We start from the raw sequence: 23,501 nt of genomic DNA, 5'->3' as shown, positions 1-23,501 counted from the left end.
TTTTAAAACTAAGGAATATTGGGTATTGTTTGGGGTATTGAATCCAAGGCCAACCATACAGTCATCTATTATCATTACGTCTACGCAGTTTGCCTACAATATTGAATCTCAATATTGAACAGTGAGTTTATAGTATCCCTTTTTAAATACTTTAAATATTTTTGGGCTCAGAATACATGTAATTTATTTTAAACGCAATGGACACAAGTACATACTAAATTCTACACTGAGTTAAACTAAAAATCCCTTAGTTTAGGGTTCCGCGTTTGGGGTTGAGGGTTTAAGGTCCGGGGTTTGGGGTTGAGGCTTTATGGTTTAGGGTTTAGGGTTTAGGGTTCAGGGTTTGTGATTTAAGGTTTAGGGTTCAGGGTTTAAAGTTTAGGGTTTATGGTTCAGGTTTCAGGTTCAGGGTTTATGGTTTAGGTTTAGGGTTCAGGGTTCAGGGTTTAAGGTTCATGGTTCATGGTTCAGGGTTTTGGGTTTAGGGTTCAGGGTTTGGGGTTGAGGCTTTAGGGTTTAGGGTTTATGGTTTATGGTATAGGGTTCAGAGTTTAGGGTTTAGGATTCAAGATTTAGGGTTTAGGGTTCATGGTTTATTGTTCAGGTTTAGGGTTTAAGGTTTAAGGTTAATGGTTTAGGGTTTTGGGTTTAGGGTAAAGGCTTCAGGGTTTAAGGTTTAGGATTCAAGGTTTAGGGTTTAAGGTCCAGGGTTAATGGTTTAGGCTTCAATGTATAGGAAGTAGGGTTTGAGGTTAAGATTTTAGGGTTTAGGGTTTAGATTTCAGGGTTTAAGGTTTGAGGTTCAAGGTTTAAGGTTTAGGGTTCAGGGTTTATAGTTTAGGGCTTAAGGTTTAATTTTCAGGGTTTAGGGTTCATGGTTTTAGGTTCTGAGTTTGGAGTTCAGGGTTATGGGTGCATGGTTCACGGTTTAGGGTAAAGGGTTTAGGAAAAGGGGATGATACCCCGACAAATTTTATTCCATCAAAAATAAAAAGTACAAAATGATAGTTTTGTTCGAATTTGGCTATTTTTGTTTGAATTAAACTTTTTTTGTTCGAACATGGTTATTTCAGTTCGAAATTCAACTTTGTTTTAGAACAGATAAATGTTCGAACTTGCCCTGTTTTGCTAAGAGCACTGGGAGTGATGACTGAGGTCACTTGGCATGTCAGGCCTGACTTGTTGAGTCAGAAAAAGTGGGGAGTGGTGACCTCTATCAGTTAGGCATGTCAGTTTATAGTTTTATTTTTTTTTTATGATTTTAAATATAACATAAATTAATAAAAATAACTTTCATTAAAAATTAAAAAAAAAATTACATTTCCTAAGAAAATGTAAAAATATACGATTCCTAAAAAAAAAAAATAACATTACGATTCCTAAAAAAAAGAAAACATTACCAACCTAAAATATAAAAAAAAACATTACAAGTCCTAAAAATAAAAAAACAAACCGAAATTTCCTAAAAATTAACTCGTCCGATCGAGCCTTTCACGGGGTTTTAGGACTATTGTATCCCTCATCACTCTCGTCATTCGGGTAGTGAGGACGCGGGCGGCGGATGAATTCACGGGACCATATGTGGATACAATACAAGTCGACAGACTCGTCGTTGAGTTTTGCTTTCCCGACTAGTTCTTCCCATTCTTCTTCAGTCGTGAGAAACTCAAAGGTTTGAGTTTCTGGCACGATGTACATAAAATCCGAGGCCTCGAAGTCGATATGCTCTCGTATGTAGTTGAACAAACGCCCTGTGTCCCACCCGTTAACGTCGAGGGACTCGAACGGAGTTAATTGCGAGTTGGAATACGACTTCCAATCGTCGCTGAGCTCTCCACCGTGGTGAACATTTAACCGAATAGTGCAAGAATTAAATTTTTTTTTTTTTTAGTTTGGTGAGTTTGGTGAGGAAGTGTGTGTATATGTTTGAAGGGGTTTCGTGAGGATATATATAGGGTGTGTTTGGTAACACAGCTTCTAGGAGCTTATGAGAGCTTAAGCTTATTTTTTTCATAAGCTCCAGCTTCTAACCTTGTTTGGTATGCAAATATTTCAGAGCTTATGAAAAAAATAAGCTCTGGAAAAATAAGCTAGTTAAAGTAGCTTTTGAAAATAAGTTAGGAAGCTTATGAAAGTAAAATTGCGTTATTAACCCCTAAATCATTATCTATAATTTATTTTTTCTCCTTTTATGTCATTTTATATACATAAGCTCCATTTACTTTACCAAACACTTATAAAACATAAGCTTCAGCTTCAAGCTTAAAAAATAAGCTCCAGCTCCAGCTACAAGCTAATTTCACCCAAACACACCCATAGATAAAGTGGGAAGAAAAAAAAAAGAAAAAAGAAAAAAAAACAAGAACCGTTGAATTCGTCGCGGTGGCGACTGACCGAAGGGGAACGAGGGAAACCGACAGGAGTCGGGAGTGGGGCGACGGGCGACGTGCCTGGGGACGGGGGTGGAACGAGCTCCCACTCCTGGTGCTCTAACACTCTCCGTACTATGCAAAACAGAATGAAAAAAAAAGGCCGGCTATTTTTCAATGTTCCCTCTTTTAGTTCCCAAATTTTTTGAAATTACTACTTTTAGTTTATTTTTTGAAATTTTTTGAAATTCCTCAAAAATCTCTTCACTAAATTTTACACCAAATTCAAAACCTCCAAAAATTTTGCACCAAATTCAAAATCTTCCAAAATTTCAATCCATAGCCACACCGTTTGTCTCAAATTTTTCTCACCATCAAAATCAAACCAAATTTTCAAAGTCGCCCTTCTCAGATTCATAAGTCATTCAGTCGAACGTCCTTCTCATATTCCCCTATTTTCAGAAATTAGGTGTTTTATTTCTTGATCGTTATCTTGTATACATATATAGTTTTAAACCCTAAATGAAGAGTAGACCATGCAAAATTAGGGGTGCGTTCATTATTTAGGGTTTTCCAAAAAATCACACCACACCTCTCTCTGGTTTTCTCCCAAAATCGCCACCACGAAATCAACGATGAACAATTTTTCAATCATCGATTCATCTTCATCATACAGTCAGCAAACACCTTCGCGGCTGTCTATTGATGAATAGTTTCAAGCACGAATCATTGTATTTCAAGCGAAGATACTAATTAAAGGTACATGTTTTCAAGCCAATAATACATGATACTAATTAAAGGTACATGATTTCTTCGTCTTTGTATCAGTTAATGGTACACAAAACTGTATCACTATGCTAGATGTTCACCATAAGTTCTTAAATTTTATTATTTTCTCCTATTAAGATGTGATTATTGATTTCGTGTCAGACAATCATTCATTATCTTAAATTTAAAAAATTATCCGAATTTTAAGAAAGGCAGCATATGGACAATTATATTTTTTGATTGCTTAATTCCTAGGCTATTTACTTGTCTTTTGTTAACAGCTTGGGTGACGCTTGACCCGTTTCATCATTTAACCTATTTCCATTCAGCATTTTAGATAACGATTCTCATACGACCTATTGATGAAGATATACTACAATATAGTCATATGGGTCGATATTGCCACCTCTACTGTGATATTGAGTTGTCCTTTTAATTTTCACTATGTTAGTGTTGGTGTCAGTGGCTTCCAGGGAAAATTTAGAATAAAAAGTTGAAGTGTGTGGTGTTTGGATATGCTTATTGCAACTTATATGTTATAAACTTATAATTTGTAGTGATCCGAACTTTTCCATGTTTATATATATATTAAATGAAATTGTTATTTGCATGATTAAGTGTTTCCAATATGTTAAGCAATCAAACTTGTTAAGACTTGATTAATTGAAATAGGTTTCATATAGACAATTGACCACCCAAGTTGACCGGTGATTCACGAACGTTAAAACTTGTAAAAACTATACGATGACATATATATGGTTATATATATAGTTAACATGATTTTATTATAAGTATGTATCTCATTAGGTATTTTAACAATGAGTTATATACATAAAAATGAGACTATTAATTTAAGAAACTCGAAAACGATATATATAACGATTATCGTTATAACAATGTCTTACTAGGTACATATGAATCATAGTAAGATATTGATACACTTGGTTAATTATGTTAAATGATAAGTAAATATATTATTAAGTGTATTAACAATGAATTACATATGTAAAAATAAGACTACTAACTTAATGATTTCGAAACGAGACATATATGTAACGATTATCGTTTTAACGACATTTAACTGTATATACATCATACTAAGATATATTATATATCATAATATTATGATAATATAACAATTTAACATCTCATTTGTTATAATAAACAATGGGTTAACAACATTCAACAAGATCGTTAACCTAAAGGTTTCAAAACAACATTTACATGTAACGACTAACGATGACTTAACGACTCAGTTAAAATGTATATACATGTAGTGTTTTAATATGTATTCATACACTTTTGAAAGACTTCAAGACACTTATCAAAATACTTCTACTTAACAAAAATGCTTACAATTACATCCTCGTTCAGTTTCATCAACAATTCTACTCGTATGCACCCGTATTCGTACTCGTACAATACACAACTTTTAGATGTATGTACTATTGGTATATACACTCCAATGATCAGCTCTTAGCAGCCCATGTGAGTCACCTAACACATGTGGGAACCATCATTTGGCAACAAGCATGAAATATCTCATAAAATTACAAAAATATGAGTAATCATTCATGACTTATTTACATGAAAACAAAATTACATATCCTTTATATCTAATCCATACACCAACGACCAAAAACACCTACAAACACTTTCATTTTTCAATTTTCTTCATCTAATTGATCTCTCTCAAGTTCTATCTTCAAGTTCTAAGTGTTCTTCATAAATTCCAAAAGTTCTAGTTTCATAAAATCAAGAATACTTCCAAGATTGCAAGTTTACTTCCAAGTTTTCTAAATCCATTCCAAGTAATCATCCAAGATCAAGAAACCTTTGTTACTTACAGTAGGTTATCTTTCTAATACAAGGTAATAATCATATTCAAACTTTAATTCAATTTATATAACTATAACAATCTTATTTCGAGTGAAAATCTTACTTGAAATTGTTTTCGTGTCATGATTCTGCTTCAAGAACTTTCAAGCCATCCAAGGATCCTTTGAAGATAGATCTATTTTTCTCATTTCCAGTAGGTTTATCCAAGGAACTTGAGGTAGTAATGATGTTCATAACATCATTCGATTCATACATATAAAGCTATTTTATTCGAAGGTTTAAACTTGTAATCACTAGAACATAGTTTAGTTAATTCTAAACTTGTTCGCAAATAAAAGTTAATCCTTCTAACTTGACTTTTAAAATCAACTAAACACATGTTCTATATCTATATGATATGCTAACTTAAAGACTTAAAACCTGGAAACAAGAAAAACACCGTAAAACCGGATTTACGTCGTCGTAGTAACACCGCGGGCTGTTTTGGGTTAGTTAATTAAAAACTATGATAAACTTTGATTTAAAAGTTGTTATTCTGAGAAAATGATTTTTATTATGAACATGAAACTATATCCAAAAATTATGGTTAAACTCAAAGTGGAAATATATTTTCTAAAATGGTCATCTAGACGTCGTTCTTTCGACTGAAATGACTACCTTTACAAAAACGACTTGTAACTTATTTTTCCGACTATAAACCTATACTTTTTCTGTTTAGATTCATAAAATAGAGTTCAATATGAAACCATAGCAATTTGATTCACTCAAAACGGATTTAAAATGAAGAAGTTATGGGTAAAACAAGATTGGATAATTTTTCTCATTTTAGCTACGTGAAAATTGGTAACAAATCTATTCCAACCATAACTTAATCAACTTGTATTGTATATTATGTAATCTTGAGATACCATAGACACGTATACAATGTTTTGACCTATCATGTCGACACATCTATATATATTTCGGAACAACCATAGACACTCTATATGTGAATGTTGGAGTTAGCTATACAGGGTTGAGGTTGATTTCAAAATATATATAGTTTGAGTTGTGATCAATACTGAGATACGTATACACTGGGTCGTGGATTGATTCAAGATAATATTTATCGATTTATTTCTGTACATCTAACTGTGGACAACTAGTTGTAGGTTACTAACGAGGACAGCTGACTTAATAAACTAAAACATCAAAATATATTAAAAGTGTTGTAAATATATTTTGAACATACTTTGATATATATGTATATATTGTTATAGGTTCGTGAATCAATCAGTGGCCAAGTCTTACTTCCCGACGAAGTAAAAATCTGTGAAAGTGAGTTATAGTCCCACTTTTAAAATCTAATATTTTTGGGATGAGAATACATGCAGGTTTTATAAATGATTTACAAAATAGACACAAGTACGTGAAACTACATTCTATGGTTGAATTATCGAAATCGAATATGCCCCTTTTTATTAAGTCTGGTAATCTAAGAATTAGGGAACAGACACCCTAATTGACGCGAATCCTAAAGATAGATCTATTGGGCCTAACAAACCCCATCCAAAGTACCGGATGCTTTAGTACTTCAAAATTTATATCATATCCGAAGGGTGTCCCGGAATGATGGGGATATTCTTATATATGCATCTTGTTAATGTCGGTTACCAGGTGTTCACCATATGAATGATTTTTATCTCTATGTATGGGATGTGTATTGAAATATGAAATCTTGTGGTCTATTGATACGATTTGATATATATAGGTTAAACCTATAACTCACCAACATTTTTGTTGACGTTTAAAGCATGTTTATTCTCAGGTGAATACTAAGAGCTTCCGCTGTTGCATACTAAAATAAGGACAAGATTTGGAGTCCATGTTTGTATGATATTGTGTAAAAACTGCATTCAAGAAACTGATTTCGATGTAACATATTTGTATTATAAACCATTATGTAATGGTCGTGTGTAAACAGGATATTTTAGATTATCATTATTTGATAATCTACGTAAAGCTTTTTAAACCTTTATTTAAGAAATAAAGGTTATGGTTTGTTTTAAAAATGAATGCAGTCTTTGAAAAACGTCTCATATAGAGGTCAAAACCTCGCAACGAAATCAATTAATATGGAACGTTTTTAATCAATAAGAACGGGACATTTCATAATTAGTAGTATAATGTTTCACATAAGTAACTGATTATGGTATGATTGGATAATTTACTAGGGCGAAGGAGAATTGATTATTAAACTATAATTATAAACTTCCAATTAATTAAAAAGTATGGATCGTCTCGTATTAACATTGCCATCATCTTTGTTCAGGGAAATTATGGAAAACTATGCTGACATTGTGTTTGCAAACAGTGACGAAGCCCAAGCCTTTTGTAATTTTTCTTCAGAGGAAAGCCCGATATCTTCAACGCAATATCTAAGTCATTTTGTTCCACTGTTTCTGTAACAGACGGGCCCAGAGGATCTTACATTGGTGTAAAGGGAGAGGCTTTATATTTTCAGTCGCAAAAGCTAATGGATACAGAACCATTTGATGATAAAATCATGAAGGCATTTACAGTTATGGTGACAACGTGTTTTGCAGTTTACTTCCAAATAATCAGCATAAGATATCGTCGTATATTTTCTTCCTAACACTTTCAGGTAACAACAATCTCTCCGTGCATTTTTTCCTTTAATTAAAACTTTTATTATATTTCTTGCTTATTTTGTTAGATTTAGGGCTACATTGTCCTTTTCTATTATTTAGTTTACGACTAGGTTTATTTTGAAGATTATTGCCTGTGAAGTTATATATTTGAATTATTTGTCCAATTTTAGTTTTTATGGTACCCCAAAATCGAGTTAGATCTGCTCATATAAGTTGATTATTTTACTCTGTGTTTTAAAGAAATTGTGTTAGGTTTTATGGTTTGTTGCTTTTGGTAATAAGTTATCACATTTTGTTAGTCTCTGAATGTTATTGAAATGATTCTTTATATGTTCAAATCCGTCATAGTCTTGATTCATTTCATTATCATTTTTAAAAATCATGTTTATTCTAAAATAACATATATCGTTTTATCTTTTTAAATTTGTGTATGTAGGTATACAAAATGGTGGGAAAGGGCGGGAAGGGTTTATTGGCTGGAAAAACAACTGCAGCAGTGACAACTGGTCTGCAGGTATAAATTTTTGCATTAAAGTTGTGCATAACGTGCTTTGGATTAGATAAATTCTGAGTACAATAATAAGCGGTTAGTACCTCTGTTATTACTCTTGTTGATATGTTTATTAGTTGTTAATACGTTGTGGATATATCATTTGATTCTGATTATAAATTACCACTTTGATAAACTGTTATAATGTTAAATCATTACCATTTGTATTTTGGTATAAATTACCACTTTAAGAAACTGTGTCTGTAGCAAACAATGATAGTGCAAACGGGTCAGTGAAGATACTTGCTTATCCAAGACGTTTGGTTTATTTGTAGGTGGTACCGTTGGATTAATAAAGATACTTGCTGATCCAAGACGTTTGGTGTTGCTTTTCGTTATTTTTAATTTCGTTTTCAAATGCTACTCGGTTTCTTTTTATGTTTGGATTATTTAAGAATATTTCATGTTTGGTGATTTTCATGTTTATGAGAATATTTTGGGAATTATAATTATGTTTTATTTCATATTTGATTTTTAGTATCAATTATTAATTATTAATTGTGTCTATAATCATGTTCAAAAAACCAGAAACCGTAAAACCCGACCGAAATCCAAATACGAAACCGGATTCGAATACCCGATCCGGACCCGAATAAGGTAAACGGACCTGAATGTCCGATTTGAATCCGCTTACCCGAACCGGGTCTGAATTTTTTGCACCGGATCCGAATACCCGTTCGGAACAGAATCCGAACCGGAATCAAATATCCGAATATCAATCTGAAACCAATCGAAAACTACTATAACTTAATAGGACAACCTATTATTATGTCATAATAAGCTTGATATAATATCATTATATTAGGACCTTTTTTTATGGTACTAAAGTAACATCTTATTTTGATATATTAGGACACATTTCTTGGTTTTAAAATCTAATAATATTATTTATTTTAGGACTTTTTTTAGTGGTACCAACCTTGAAAATCATTATATTAGGATCTTGTTATGTGGTACCAAAGTAACATATCTTTATATATTAGGACCAATTTTGTGGTTTTAAGGTGTGAAAAATTTTTATTAGGACATTTTTTAGTGGTATTAACCTTAATAATTATTATATTAGGACTCTTTATGCGGTACTAAAATATCATATCTTTATATATTAGGACATATTTTGTGGTTTTAAGATGTGAAATATTTTTATTAGGACATTTTTTAGTGGTAGTAACCTTAATAATAATTATATTAGGACCCTTTATGTGGTACTAAAGTATCATATCTTTATATATTAGCACCTATTTTTTTGGTTTTAACGTTTCAAATATTTATATTAGGACTTCTTTTAGTAGTTCTATCCTTAAAAATAATTATATTAGGACCCTTTATATGGTACTAAAGTAAAATATGTGCATATTAGGACTTTTTTCTTTGGTACCAAACTAGTGTATCGTTAGATTAAGACTTTGTTTATTGGTACTAATGTACTATTTTTTACAATAGGACCATTTTTTTTGTCTTTACAAATTATAAATTTTTATTAGGACACTTTTGTTGGTACTTATATCATATATTTTCACTTTTTGGGATACCTTGTGTATGTCTTATTTTGAAAAAGTGACTCCTAATATGTATTTTAAGGACCTTTCTTTGTAGTTGTTAATTATATTATAGGACCTGATCATTGGTTTCATAATCTTATGGCCTTTTAGGACACTTTTTAATTTCAATACTTTATACGACCGCGTTAGATACAACCCCCATTGGTAGGTCATATCAAGCTCAAAGGTCCTATAAAGTGGCTTTATATGACCAAATTGGGGGTCCTATAGGAGCATTTTTCTTGTAGTGAACAAACAAATCAAAGCCCAATCCATGTTTAATGTTGATAAAAATATTTGCAGTAGCCAAGATTCGAACCCAAGACCCCTCGATGAGTAAACACCCTTATAAACCACTGAACTATTAAACTATACTTGTTGTAACTTGCCCAATTAATAATTTATCATTTACGAAACAGTTCTATCTTCATCAAACCGTCATTCAATTTATTTTTTTTATTTATTTTTTTTTCACCTTCCATCGTTATCAATTTTAACCCCTTCATCGTGTTTCACTATTTTAGAAACAGAAAAACGAAGCAGCAATCGTTGAGAGAAAATATACACAGTCGCTATGCTTCGAAGGGGAAAAAAATAGGAAACGAAAGAAAGGAAAATATATATATATATATATATATATATATATATATATATATATATATATATATATATATATATATAATACTGATGATGGTGCTCGGCAGTAGTGGTGGGGTGGCTATGTGTTTCACTATGATTAGTGTCGATTAAAAATGTTTGTTCTTGGGCTGTAAACAAAAACGATACATAGCCGAAAAATGGAAATAGGTTTGGTAGCTAGGGTGGCGGACATGGTGGTTCGTTGGTGATGGTTAACGTGCTTTTGGTTTGGGTGGTTGTCGAAGATGGTTTTGATGATGAGGGAACCGGTTGTTGGATGGGGTTGTGATCGGTGAGGTTTGTGGTGAGGGTCGTTTTACAGCGAAGAAGAAGCAGAAAAAATGCAAAAATAAATATAGGTTTAGTAGTCGGTGGTGTCGTGTCTTGATGGTGATGAAGATGGCCGGTGATAAGAGAAGAAAATAAGGTGATCTTCGAGTTATTCGACTATCAAGTATGATAACAAAAGTGTTTCAACCGATTGTAAGTGAATGGTTCAATGATGGATCGAGTGATTTTCATCTAACAACAACCGAAGCAAAAATGATTTCATGGTGATGGTGTTGGGTTTTATCATGAAGAAGAGAAGTGGGTTTTGTGTGATTTAAGAATCATGTTGGTTGTGTTTACTTGAAGATTACACAGAACAAAAATGCAAGTGGGTTTTAGTGGTGATGATTGAATCTATCTGTTAATATCCATTTGCATATATATGTGTACATATATATGGAAAGTGGTAGGAATGATAAAGTAATATAATAATAATAATAAACAATAGATTATATCTATCAATAAATAAAATGTGGATCAACAATAGTACAGCAGCCATCTTCTACCGACAATTCTTACAGATTGGGTATCGTGCGAAAACAGTGGCGGATAAAAGTGTTCAGAAAAATTCCATAATTTTAATTTAAGTATCTTTATTTATTTAGGTCATTATGGTATAAAGTTGGGTCATTAACTATTAAATAAAAGTTACATTAATTAATCACTCCCAACCCCCAAACAAAATATAAAAATTTTAAAAATTTAATAACTAGATCCTAAATATATTTTTAGTAAGCCTAAAGTTTATAGAACTCATTTTCGAATCACCGTTTATTTTAAAATCAAATAAGTTTGAATTTAACTTACTTAATATCACTAGGAACATCAATTGAATATTACAATCATTTAATATTTATTTTTAAAATATTTTATTTATATATATAGATATATTGTAGATAATATTTATTTTAATATTCTATTTTTTATTTTATTAATTTTGATAACGACAACATATAATACTTCAAATTATATTTTCAATTATTTTTTATATATATACATTTATACACACATATCTATTTACAATTAATTGTTCGTGAATCTTCGGGAATAGTAGAAGGTTAATTGAACAGTTCAAAAATTTTTCGAGACTCAATATTACAGACTTAGCTTATCGTATCGAAATCATATAAAGATTAAGTTTAACTTTAGTCGGAAATTCCCGGGTCGTCACAGTACCTACCCGTTAAAGAAATTTCGTCCCGAAATTTGAGTGAGGTGGTCATGGCTAATAATAAAAATGTTTTCATGACGAATATGAGTTGATAAATAGAGTTTTATCATTATTGAGTAATATAGATAAAACAATTCTATTATTCAAAGAGCACGAATGAAGCTATACTAAATAGTGAATTGAGAAAGACAAGTTTCATCATAACTTTTGACTAGTCATGGTTGAATTCCGGAATTCAAGGGATTTCAAAGAAAATCTTTGTTATCTATATAAGATCTGATTCTTCGGGATTTAAGGAAATTAGGATCTCTATAATTAAATGTGGTGATCTGCCTCGATTACTCTGTCTGATATTTCCATTATAAATTAAACTCTTCCGTTCCATTATTCTCACCATTCCTATACTTTCCTTCTTAGTTCATACATCCATAAGATTGTGAAAATGCTTAATCCAGTTCTAATCCTTGATTTTTTTTCCTAATTATCATTTCCGTCATCTTTCTTCTCAATCTTCCACCAGAAAAATCTGTGTACTTCTACTATTACCTTGGGTGATACTATTCTTAATTCTACCGTGTCTTTATATTGCTAATTGTATTAATATCCACGGGTTGCAACCTCCGTGTTGTTATTGGGCTTTATATTTTCCCTTATATTTCGATGTCTCTGTTTCTGTCCTTCTGTAATCATTGACATCCACAGTTAATACTCTTTCTAATTTACTGTGATTTATACTCCCATTTTTATTTCAGATCTTCATTCTTTTGTTTTTCTCTTCCCGACTTTAAATCAAGCGAATAATGGTCCATAATTCATAGGTATGGAGTTTCGAATACTCCTAATGTTCTAAGAAGAAAATCGTAATGGCACGATCTTGATTGGTTATTTTACCAGAATTCTAGAGAAAAGATAGAACTATCAAGAAAATATGCTCTTGATATGTTTAGAGATTAGGTAGAATGTAAGAGTCGTGTAACATGTCACATGATGATGTTATGGTCTGTGAATCATCACGTTTCATTAGAAACTCAGCATGACTTACTGTAATATAATCACGTTGATCAAGTGTCATTATATTATACTAACTCATGCTTCAGTTCCCAACACTACTTCAAAATCATTCATAATTTAAACTTGAAGGTTTACATAATATAGAAACTAAATAGTTTCCTTTATGGTGTAATACAGATAATGTGAAAGGGTAACTGATTTCAGATAAAGATAGTTATGAAAATATCTTCAGAAATATCGAAGATATTTATGACGATATTTTGGAATTTCTAAGATTGAAAGTTGATGAAGAAAATCCTTTCGCAAGGATTTGGAATAAATAAGGAGCATGATATTCGTTGAAGAGTTCATTAGGTACAGAATCATCTGAATTCGTTAAGTACATGTTTAGTCCTTGTGATTTGTCCACAGTCTCCTTTATAGTTTGCTCAATCCGTTTTTCAGTTCCAACTTTTCTGAGTTTTGCCAACATACTACCCTTTATCATCAAACTACCAACGGTTAAGGTCGTTTACCATTTTTTCTGCTTCATTCAACTTTTTCAACATTTAGAGTATTGATTCGTAGACTGGGTGCTTTTCAAACTTTCAGAATGGAAGATCATAATTCTAAGAGATAAATGTTATATGTATACATATAACTGTTGATGTAGAAACGCTGCGAGATTCGAAATACAGATTGCTGATTACTGGTAATTGGTATGGCAATTCTCGTTGCAAGGTGTAGGTGAATATATGATAGGGTTTCGATGAATATAATGATTTTTCGGAAAGTCAAAGATCAACGAAGTTGTTGGTAAGTTTACTGCTAACCTGGTGAGGTATAAACGGTTCTTCGGTAACGGTGACGAAAAGACAACGTATACATCAAGGTTATAATAAGATGGTTTCGAACGAAAAGTCAAAATTGACTTGTTGGAGCTGTGACAAAATTGACTAATTTGAAAAGGATTTGCATTGTTATTTTCAGAAATAACAATGCCAAAGGAGCTAGTACCGATACGTGTTAAACGTTTACCCAGATTCCGAGTGTTTTCATGTGCGTAACTATATGCATAAATCTTTTCTTCCGTAGATGAAATACGGTTGGTTCATCCTCTAGATTGCGGTGTTTTCAAGAATCGTGAAAGGTTTGAACGCAGTTTGTAAACGTCAAGATACAAATGAGGTTTAAGATGAAATCAAGTGGCAAACTTGAAGAAATGTTTAGTTTCATATGTTATAATCAATATTTTAATTCATTTTAATTGTCCAATGTTATTAGTCCACAGTCGATAGTCCACAGTTAACAGTTCAATAATTCATATATAGTTTAATATATAATATTCAAATTAATTAATATGTATCGTGACCCGTGTACATGTCTCAGACTCGATCACAGCTCAAACTATATATATTATTGTAGAATCAACCTCAACCCTGTATAGCTAACTCCAGCATTACTGCATATAGAGTGTCTATGGTTATTCCAAATAATATATATAGATGCGTCGATATGATATGTCAAAACCTTGTATACGTGTCCCGATATTTAAAGTGTGGAAAATAAATAACAGAAATTAAATGACGATAAATAAAATTGCGAGAATTAAAATTGCGATAAATAAAATGCGATAAATAAATTGCGATAAATAAAAGGTAATACGGAATTAACAGTTAGCTAGGAACAGTTAGCTAGAATTTTGTTAGCGTGGATTCTTAACAAAATTTCTCATAGTTAATTTGTTTGTTTCTAACAAATTTTATTTTGTCCAATGTTTTCTTCATTATGCCACTTGTTGGATTCTGATGAGTCAAAATCCAAATATGAAATTGAGTGAATATGGTTATTCTGCGGTGAACGGATACGTATATCTGTGATTGTAAGTAGGATAGTAAATAACTGTTGAATCAGATTCGAAGAATGTACGGTGTAATTTATTAATGTGAAATTTAAATATTCCTCGGGTATTACCTACCCGTTAAAATATTTTCACCATTAACAGTTTATACAAAGAAATTTTTAATTACGATCTTTATGAAAATATATACACATATATATTTTCTTTAATTGTAATAATGGATTTAATGAGTTAATATGATATTAAACTCATTTGATTTACCGTTAGAATATATAATCTCTAAAACATTAGAGATTACATAATCGCCATGTCGAACGAAGATAACTGATGTAGAACGTCATGTAGAACGATGATTATACTCGAGGTATAGATTGAGATGTTGAGGCATGTGATGTTGAAACTTGGGTTGTTGGTGGTACTGTTGGTGCCGGTGATGTGGCTGAAGCTGGTACTTTTTGCACCATATTTTCCAAGGCTACAACTCGTACGCGAAGTTCGTTAACTTCTTCTGTTACACCGGGGTGATTGTCGGTTCGGACAAGCGGATGAATAAGATCTAGAATTTGAGATAGTATATAATCGTGATGAGATACTCTGGAAATGAGAGAGAAAATAGTGTCTCGAACAGGTTCGCCGGTAAGTACTTCATGTTCATCGTCAAGAGGGTAATTTGGTTGGTGGAAAGGATCGCCTTCTTCGCATCTCCATTGATTAAGTCGACTACGAACCCATCTCCAATTCATCCAGAATAGATCATGGCTAATTGGTTGATTCATTCCGGTTACACTGCTTTCGGAGCTCGAGTGAAAATCCATATTGGAATAGCTGTCGGAATAACTATCGGAATAGCTATCCAAATCTGAGGGACTCAAACTGGTTGAGGGATTCATCTCGTACGATCAGATGAAGTATTTTCGATAAGAAATAGATTATAAGATGTAGATTAGTACCCTGAAATACACAATTTACATATGCATATATAATACTAAAATCCCATAAGTTACGGAGGAATCGACGGAAGCTGTCAGGTAAAGGTAACAATAACAGATACGCTAAGATATGACTTTATCTATACACTGTCTATGCAACAGAGGTAGTAAGATGTGTCTAGACTTTAAGGATGATAAGCAAATAATTTTTCGACACTAAATGATAAGCAAAACATTTGACATGCAGACACGGTCGAAGTCCAGACTCACTAATGTATCTATACAACTATCAGTTAGACACACTAATGCAAGACCTGGTTCGCTAAGACCACCGCTCTGATACCAACTAAAACACAGTTGGGGGCAACCACCGTCCCACCCAGTGCCTTCCCAGCTAACCGCCTGGTGACCACTGAGTGTACCTCAGATACTGATTTTAGGGCCTGCCTCTCAGCTACTGCCAACCCTCATAAGGGATCGCAAGGAGTAAGAGTAATGAAACATGACTAGGAACTTCGAGATTAACAGGTTTAATTCACACAATGGCGGAATTAGTGAATCAAACCAATCAAAGTGAATATGGGAAGATTTTTGGGATTAAATTAGTCAAACCACAACAAGGATTGTGATTAGATTAATGCCTAGAGCTATTATATACCTGGAGTGATTTGGATTGAGAGAGAATCGGATCAGGTGAACCAGATCTGAGTGATTGTGTGTGAGAGAGGTTTAACCTAAAATGAAGAACATAAACCTTTATATACCCCAGCTGTTGACTCAACCGTACGTGTCATCCATCACTCGTACGAGTTGGCCTCATCGGCCGTACGGTTGATCACTCACTCGTGTCTTCTTATTTAGGTTATAATTGTGACTTAGCTCAGCATCAACCGTGCGTATGAGCCTGTCAGCCGTACGAGTGATGCTTCACTCGTACGTCTGACAAAGTCTAACATAGTCAAACATCCTTATTGCGTTCCTGTAGTACCTGAAACCACATATAAACACAAATAGGATAATAACGAGCGATCATGGTATCTTTTAAACTGTTGCACCTGCAATGGACGTGGGTAGATGTCTAGGGACTTGCATAAAATGCATCAACAAAGAGTCAATGCTTCGTCACAGGTAACACTGTGAGAACCTCCTTTACGACTAACCCGCCACACATGGACGGCGTTATACCAGTTCTGATACCAACTGAAAGGACCCGTCCTAATCCATCAGGACGAATACATTACATTTGGTTACATCGCAAGGTATTAACCTTTATATGATACATTTTACAAACATTGCATTCGTTTTTGAAAGACAAATTTTCATTACATCTAAAGTTGACAGGCATGCATACCATTTCATAATATATCCAACTATAATTGACTCAATAATAATCTTGATGAACTCAACGACTCGAATGCAACGTCTTTCGAAATATGTCATGAATGACTCCAAGTAATATCTCTAAAATGAGCAAATGCACAGCGGAAGATTTCTTGAATACCTGAGAATAAACATGCTTTCAAGTGTCAACCAAAAGGTTGGTAAGTTCATAGTTTATCATAATTATTAATTTTCATCATTTTAATAGACCACAAGAATTTCATTTCCAGTTCTCATAAATATACGTCCCATGCATAGAGACAAAAATATCATTCATATGGATTGAACACCTGGTAACCGACATTAACAAAATGCATATAAAAATATCCCCTATCATTCCGGGAAATCCTTCGGACATAATAAAAACAAATTCGAAGTACTAAAGCATCTGGTACTTTGGATGGGGGTCGTTAGGCCCAATAGATCTATCTTTACGATTCGCGTCAATTAGGCGTGCACTAATTCTCAAAATTAGTGATGTTCCCTAATTCTTAGGCTACCAAGCAAAAAGGGGAATATTCGGCTTCGATCATTCAACCATATAATGTAGTTTCGATTACTTGTGTCTATTTCGTAAAATATTTATAAAAATTGCACATGTATTCTCAGCCCAAAAATATAAAGGGTAAAAAGGAAAATGAAACTCACAATACCGTATTTTGTAGTAAAAATACATATGACGACATTGAACAATGCAGGGTTGGCCTCGGATTCACGAACCTATATCATTTATATATATATATTAAAACATATAATTGAAATCTCAAAATTTCATTTATTAATATATATTATTTATATATATTTTGTAGTTATATAAGATTTATACTAGATTCCATTTTAACAATATATACTTTATTTTATATCTTAAATTATATGTTGTATATATTTATTTGCATATGTATTTAAAGTGATTAATATAGTTATTTTGATATTTATATATATTTAGTATTATAATAAAAATACACATTGATATCTCATAGCTTCCTCCTTTCGATCTTCTCTGAACGTAATGTGATTGCGGTGAAGAGTCTTCACATCAAATCTCGACAATTTCCTCAGCCACATAGGATCTAGAATCCTCACATTGTCGAACTGTATGCTTCCATCATCCTTTTCAATTGCAGTCAAGATCACTGCTTCCTCTGACAATTCATCATAGAACCACCATCTGAAGTTTTTACAAATATCCTTGGGTAAGGGCATCAAGGGAGATTGCTTCATGTACTTAGCTGGACGGAACTTTACAACACGAACAGGTCCTCCCTTAGAATTCTTCTTTGTTGGATGAATGGAGAATCTGGCGGCTGTTGACCTAAAGATATCCCATTTCCCTATCTTGTATTCATATCTTAGTTTTCTCTGAAACCATCGGGAAATGTCACTATCTTCAACGTTCAACATCTTTAGCTTCGCAAGTTGCATAATCTCGAAGTAAGGTAGAGTTTTGAAGTGACTAGGACGTGCCATATAATCTACTCCTCCTTCCTTCTTGATAGCAAAGCAATTAATCTCCTTGAAGTAACCCCAGCTCAGTATTTTAAACTTGGAATACTTCTTAGTTCTCTTTCCTTTCTCATAAAAACTAACAAACCTTGGCTCGAGTTCTAGCTTGTCTACTTGATCAGGGTTAACGATGTTCTTTTTCCACCAACTCTGACGGATTTCGTCTTCTACAACATTTCTGTTAACTTTAACCCTATCTCGTTTGAACCATTCATTAAATTCATTCCATCCTTCGGACTTGGCTTGTTCGGCTTGGAGTCTCTTATTCTTCAGCTCAGTTTCTTTTCTCCTTTTCTCAGCAAGCAGTTTCTCATGACGAAACTTTTTGTTTCTTTCAATTAACACATCAACATCTTTCACTTGTTCTTTGTATACCTTCCTCGCCTTTTCTAGATCTATTAAGTTCTTTCTTTTCTCCTCACAACTCAGATTGAAGAAGTCACTTAAGGTATTGAGTGACGGATGCGAGTATGGCTCAAGCAAAGGCATAACAATCTCAACTTCTTCTTCTTCTTCTTCTTCATCATCATCAGATTCTGTCACAAATTCGTCCTCGGATTCAACAATCACATCCTCTTTAACACTTTCCTTACCAACAGAATCTTCACTCTTCTCATCAGCAAACAAATTATCGAAATTACTTAAGTTGATATTTTGGATTGATTCGGGAGGGATACTAGCAAATGACTCTTCTTGTGGAGCCATATTCTCAGCTTCAACTGTCTCTGCATTCTCTGTATCGTTTTCACTATCGTATGCTAGAGCAGCAAGCTGTTCCACTGGGAAATCACTTGGTGGACTGTCCCTCTTTTCTGCATCATTAAAAACATTTGAATAATTCATATAATATTCAGCAGTAAAGATCTCACCGTATTCATTAAAACTTTGAATAGGTATCACTAACAGTATCTCAAAAGAGGGTTCCTCAGTTCCATCTTCTTCATCATCATCTCTTTCAACGTCTTCACCCAAATCCGAAGAATACTGTTCTCCTTTCTCCGTTATCAACTTGGTTTTTCCCGTGTTAAGCTGTTCGATTCTTTCATTCAATGCTTTCAACTTCTCCCTATTCTTCTTCTTCACAGTCAAGAACTTCTTCTTCAGCTTATCTGTTCTCTCCTTCGGACGATCAAACCTGTCAGATAACTTTTTGTTTTCATCAGCTAAAGACTCAATCCTAGCATTACTGAGCTTCTTATCTTCAATGGCTTGATTCTCAAGATTGGTTATTTTCGTGATCAAAGACATCAACAGATTTTGCTGAGTCTTGTATTCATCTGAAGTGACCTGAGGGGATGTTGTAGCAGGTTTAGGTGAGGTAACAGTGGCTCTTGCATCCTTCATAAACCCGGATGGCTTTCTCAGAACCTGTTGTTTAGAACCTCCCAGTGATGATCTCTAAGGTGAATCATAAGAATACTTCGTTCTTCTTTCCTTCATCTTTGGTTGCTAGGGCATAGGATCCTTTCCTTTCCTCTTCCTTTGAATCAAACTGGCATCTTCCTCAGTTGCTTCATCGTCACCCTCAATAATCTCATCAACAACATTACCTCCTCCTTGAGTATTACCAGCAGCTCTCTGATTATCACCTTCACCTTCCACATCAGTAACTTCATAGTTAGAGTCTGAATCCTCATTCCTCCAAGCATTACCTGCTGGGCATCGATAGTTCTCCTTGATAAGATGACAAATGAGCTTTCGGCTAAAGTCAGGCTTCAATTCTTTGATTCTCGTTTCTTCCATTCTTCGGAAAGTAATCGGAGCCATCAGTAAAAGGTGAATAATATCTTTTTCAAGCTTAGGTAGGTCAGGTGCAGCATCATTAATGATCAATTGTAGAAAACGAGCATATATCAGATATTTCTGGGAAGAACTGAAATGGTTCGCTTTGAAGTAGTGTAAAACAAACCCTTAGAAATCATATGGTGCCTTCAAGACTAGTGCCACAAACATACTCTGTACTTTTTCATTCAACTTATCAAAGCCTGATTTGCGTCCACTCAAGCAGTGCATGATCACATGAGCAAGATATCTAAACTGTGGTGGCAAACATGTCTTCACCAACTCAGATTTTCCAATTAGTTGACCAGAGTAAGCACATCTCTTAAAACAACCATGGATTCGTTCTCTACTGATAGTCATATGTGAGCAGTTTGCATCATTAAAACCCAAAATCCTTCTGATCACATCTTTAGAAACAGTAATGTCATGACCTTGAATCTTACTCACAAGCTTATCTTCATCAACATCTAGCACAGCATATCTCCAGAACTCTCTCTGATGACTGTAGTATGCAGTGCATTCAGTGGAAATAACAGTGTGAATCCTTGATCTCTTAAGGAATTCAACAATCTCCTTAAAGTGAGAGCCTCTTTCCAGTGTAGTGTCATAAAGAGCAATTTGATTGTTGTGTTTGCCCATCTCTAACGGAATCTCTTGTTGAGCAGGTGGGTTGACGGGATTAGCTTGAGGATTAGCTTGTTGCTCTCCCTGTCCTTCAACATTAGCCACTAGAACATTTACTTATTGTTCTGCCATTTGTTGATAACTTAACAAGAACTGAAACGTAAACAGAGATGTTAGATATATAAATCAATCAACATAAAGCATCAAAGCATTTGCATCAAGGTGTCATAATCATGTTATACAGAATGAAACGTGCGGGTGATAGTGTCACACGTGTGGCTGAGGGATCAACCGTGCGAGTGATACAGTCACTCGTGTCACTGTTGACACTTTTGAGCAGTAATACAGTTTTAGACAGGATACACGGCTGATGCATAAAACATAAGCGAGTGAGTCAACCGTGTGGTGACTCATGCGTGTAAGCACACGTGTCAGCTTTTACAAACGAGTGATCAACAAAAACAAGACAAATGAATGACCTTAAGGATCCACACGGTTGATCATCAACCGTGTACTGACTCGTGCGAGTCATGTCTCACACGTGCGAGTGATATCACTCGTGCATGTCTGATGAACCCGTATTAAATGCTTTTTCAAATTATCAAAAACAGATAATTGAACATTTTATGGACCGATTTATATCACAATTGCATAGTAAGGTTCCGTAAAACACAAAACAATCACAGAAATACATCAAAACAACTTTCAATTTCATGAAATTCGAGTTGTACCCACTTAGGGTTTTGACCCATTAAAACAACAAATTAAGGTACAAAAACTCGATGAAATCATACCTAATTGGTGGCGCTGGATTCGTCTAAGTATGCTTAACGTTCGTTGCAAAGGAATGCTTGATCGGTGTTGATCGAATTTAGAGAGAGACAAAGTGTTGGGTGCACAAGTTTGAGCAGTTGAGCTCATCACCCCTATTTATACTCTCGTTATCAACCGTGAGGTTGATCACACGATCCACTATCAAACACGCGTCTCACCTACATCACACGTGCGTGTGACCCAATTTTCTTAGGACAAGTTGATCAGGGTCATCCGTATGGTTAATTCTCAAACGTGTGGTTACACGTACGGTTCACACATCAAGCGTGCGTGTGAGGACTTAGGAAATTTCTAATTTTTCAAATTTTCACAAACTTAGGATTCCGACTCGTTTGGCAATCTTAAAGCTAACGAACACTTTAATTCGAGTCATAAATCACTAAAACCTTCGAGAAATGACCATTAACACTTAGGTAGATCAAAAATCCTAACCTGACCAAGGTTATTACCCTAAATATTCTGTGTTCCAAAGGTAAGTCCTACAGTGTAATGTCAACTTATCTTCCTTAATACTTAAAATAAAAGGTCCTTCAAACAATCACAAACTCTACAAACTTCTTTCTCATGGATTTGGTGTCCAACAATATCTTGATCTCGACAAGGTTCTGTCAGATGTTAATGCACATTCAGAGGATTAATCAGAAAATAAAGATAAACAAAATCTTTATAGCTTTTCTGAAATATAATGTCATGCAACTAAAAACATGCAAATAAAAGACATTCTATCATGAAATACAACAACATGCAAAACCAAAATCTTTTTGTTGTTTTTATAGTTTATAATGCAAACAAATTAACAGAACAGATATACAAGACATACAAATCCACATTCTTTTTGTGAGCAAGATGATTAATCAATCTTAAAAATGGATCAGAACTGACATATTGAATCAATTTCTGTTGTTCATTTCCAATTATCCAGTCTATGTCTATTATCATGCAATTACTGATATCAATCCTCATTAAACATGAACATATTCATTCCGGACACTTCTACAATCATGTTGCCATTAATTACTTGAACATTATAGAGCAGTGATTTTTGAGATCACACTAAGTTCATTAATCCTTGAATCTTTCATCACTTATGATTGTGCGTTTTTATTAGGTTGTCAATTCATTACACGTTACTTTCCGTTATTTCTTTCCATGTACTTCATTCAAATTTAACATGATGGTTCTCACGACATTTTGAATAACCCTGTCAGCCTTTGGCTTCTACCAATATTTTGACAATCTTCAATCTAGTTGGCTCGGCTGATCTAAGTGTATATTGGATTATCCGAATAGGCGCACAATTTACCGCGAGGATTGGTCTACAGTTAAAGCAGACTTGCCTGATGACCAGTTGTCACACGAAGTAAATCTCAAGGCTCTTAACTTCTTTATGTTCAAGTTGTCATAGAAAGCAGAATTGAAAGTTTAACTTTCTCTTATATGCCTCTGGCACATCATATGTTTTCACACATTATATGCTTTTAGCACATGTATAGTATTCTAGAGTATATCTAGGCAAGTATCTTTCTAACTTACAGCCTTAATGGGTATAACTCTAGATTGCAGACGACAAGAATCTTGATAGTTCAGAGTGAACATCCTGATTAAACAATTCAAGCTGCGCGGGGGCGTCACACTGAGAATGATCTGAGTTCTTTATGAGCACATCATGAATCAGCATTCAAACTTTCAGGACTTTGCCATCTTGATACGCCAATTACTTTTGACTTTGATTTTCTTTTG

This window comes from Rutidosis leptorrhynchoides, chromosome 1, assembly GCF_046630445.1.
Source record: "Rutidosis leptorrhynchoides isolate AG116_Rl617_1_P2 chromosome 1, CSIRO_AGI_Rlap_v1, whole genome shotgun sequence".
NCBI lineage: Eukaryota > Viridiplantae > Streptophyta > Magnoliopsida > Asterales > Asteraceae > Rutidosis > Rutidosis leptorrhynchoides.
Note: the sequence above shows the minus strand (reverse complement) of the source record.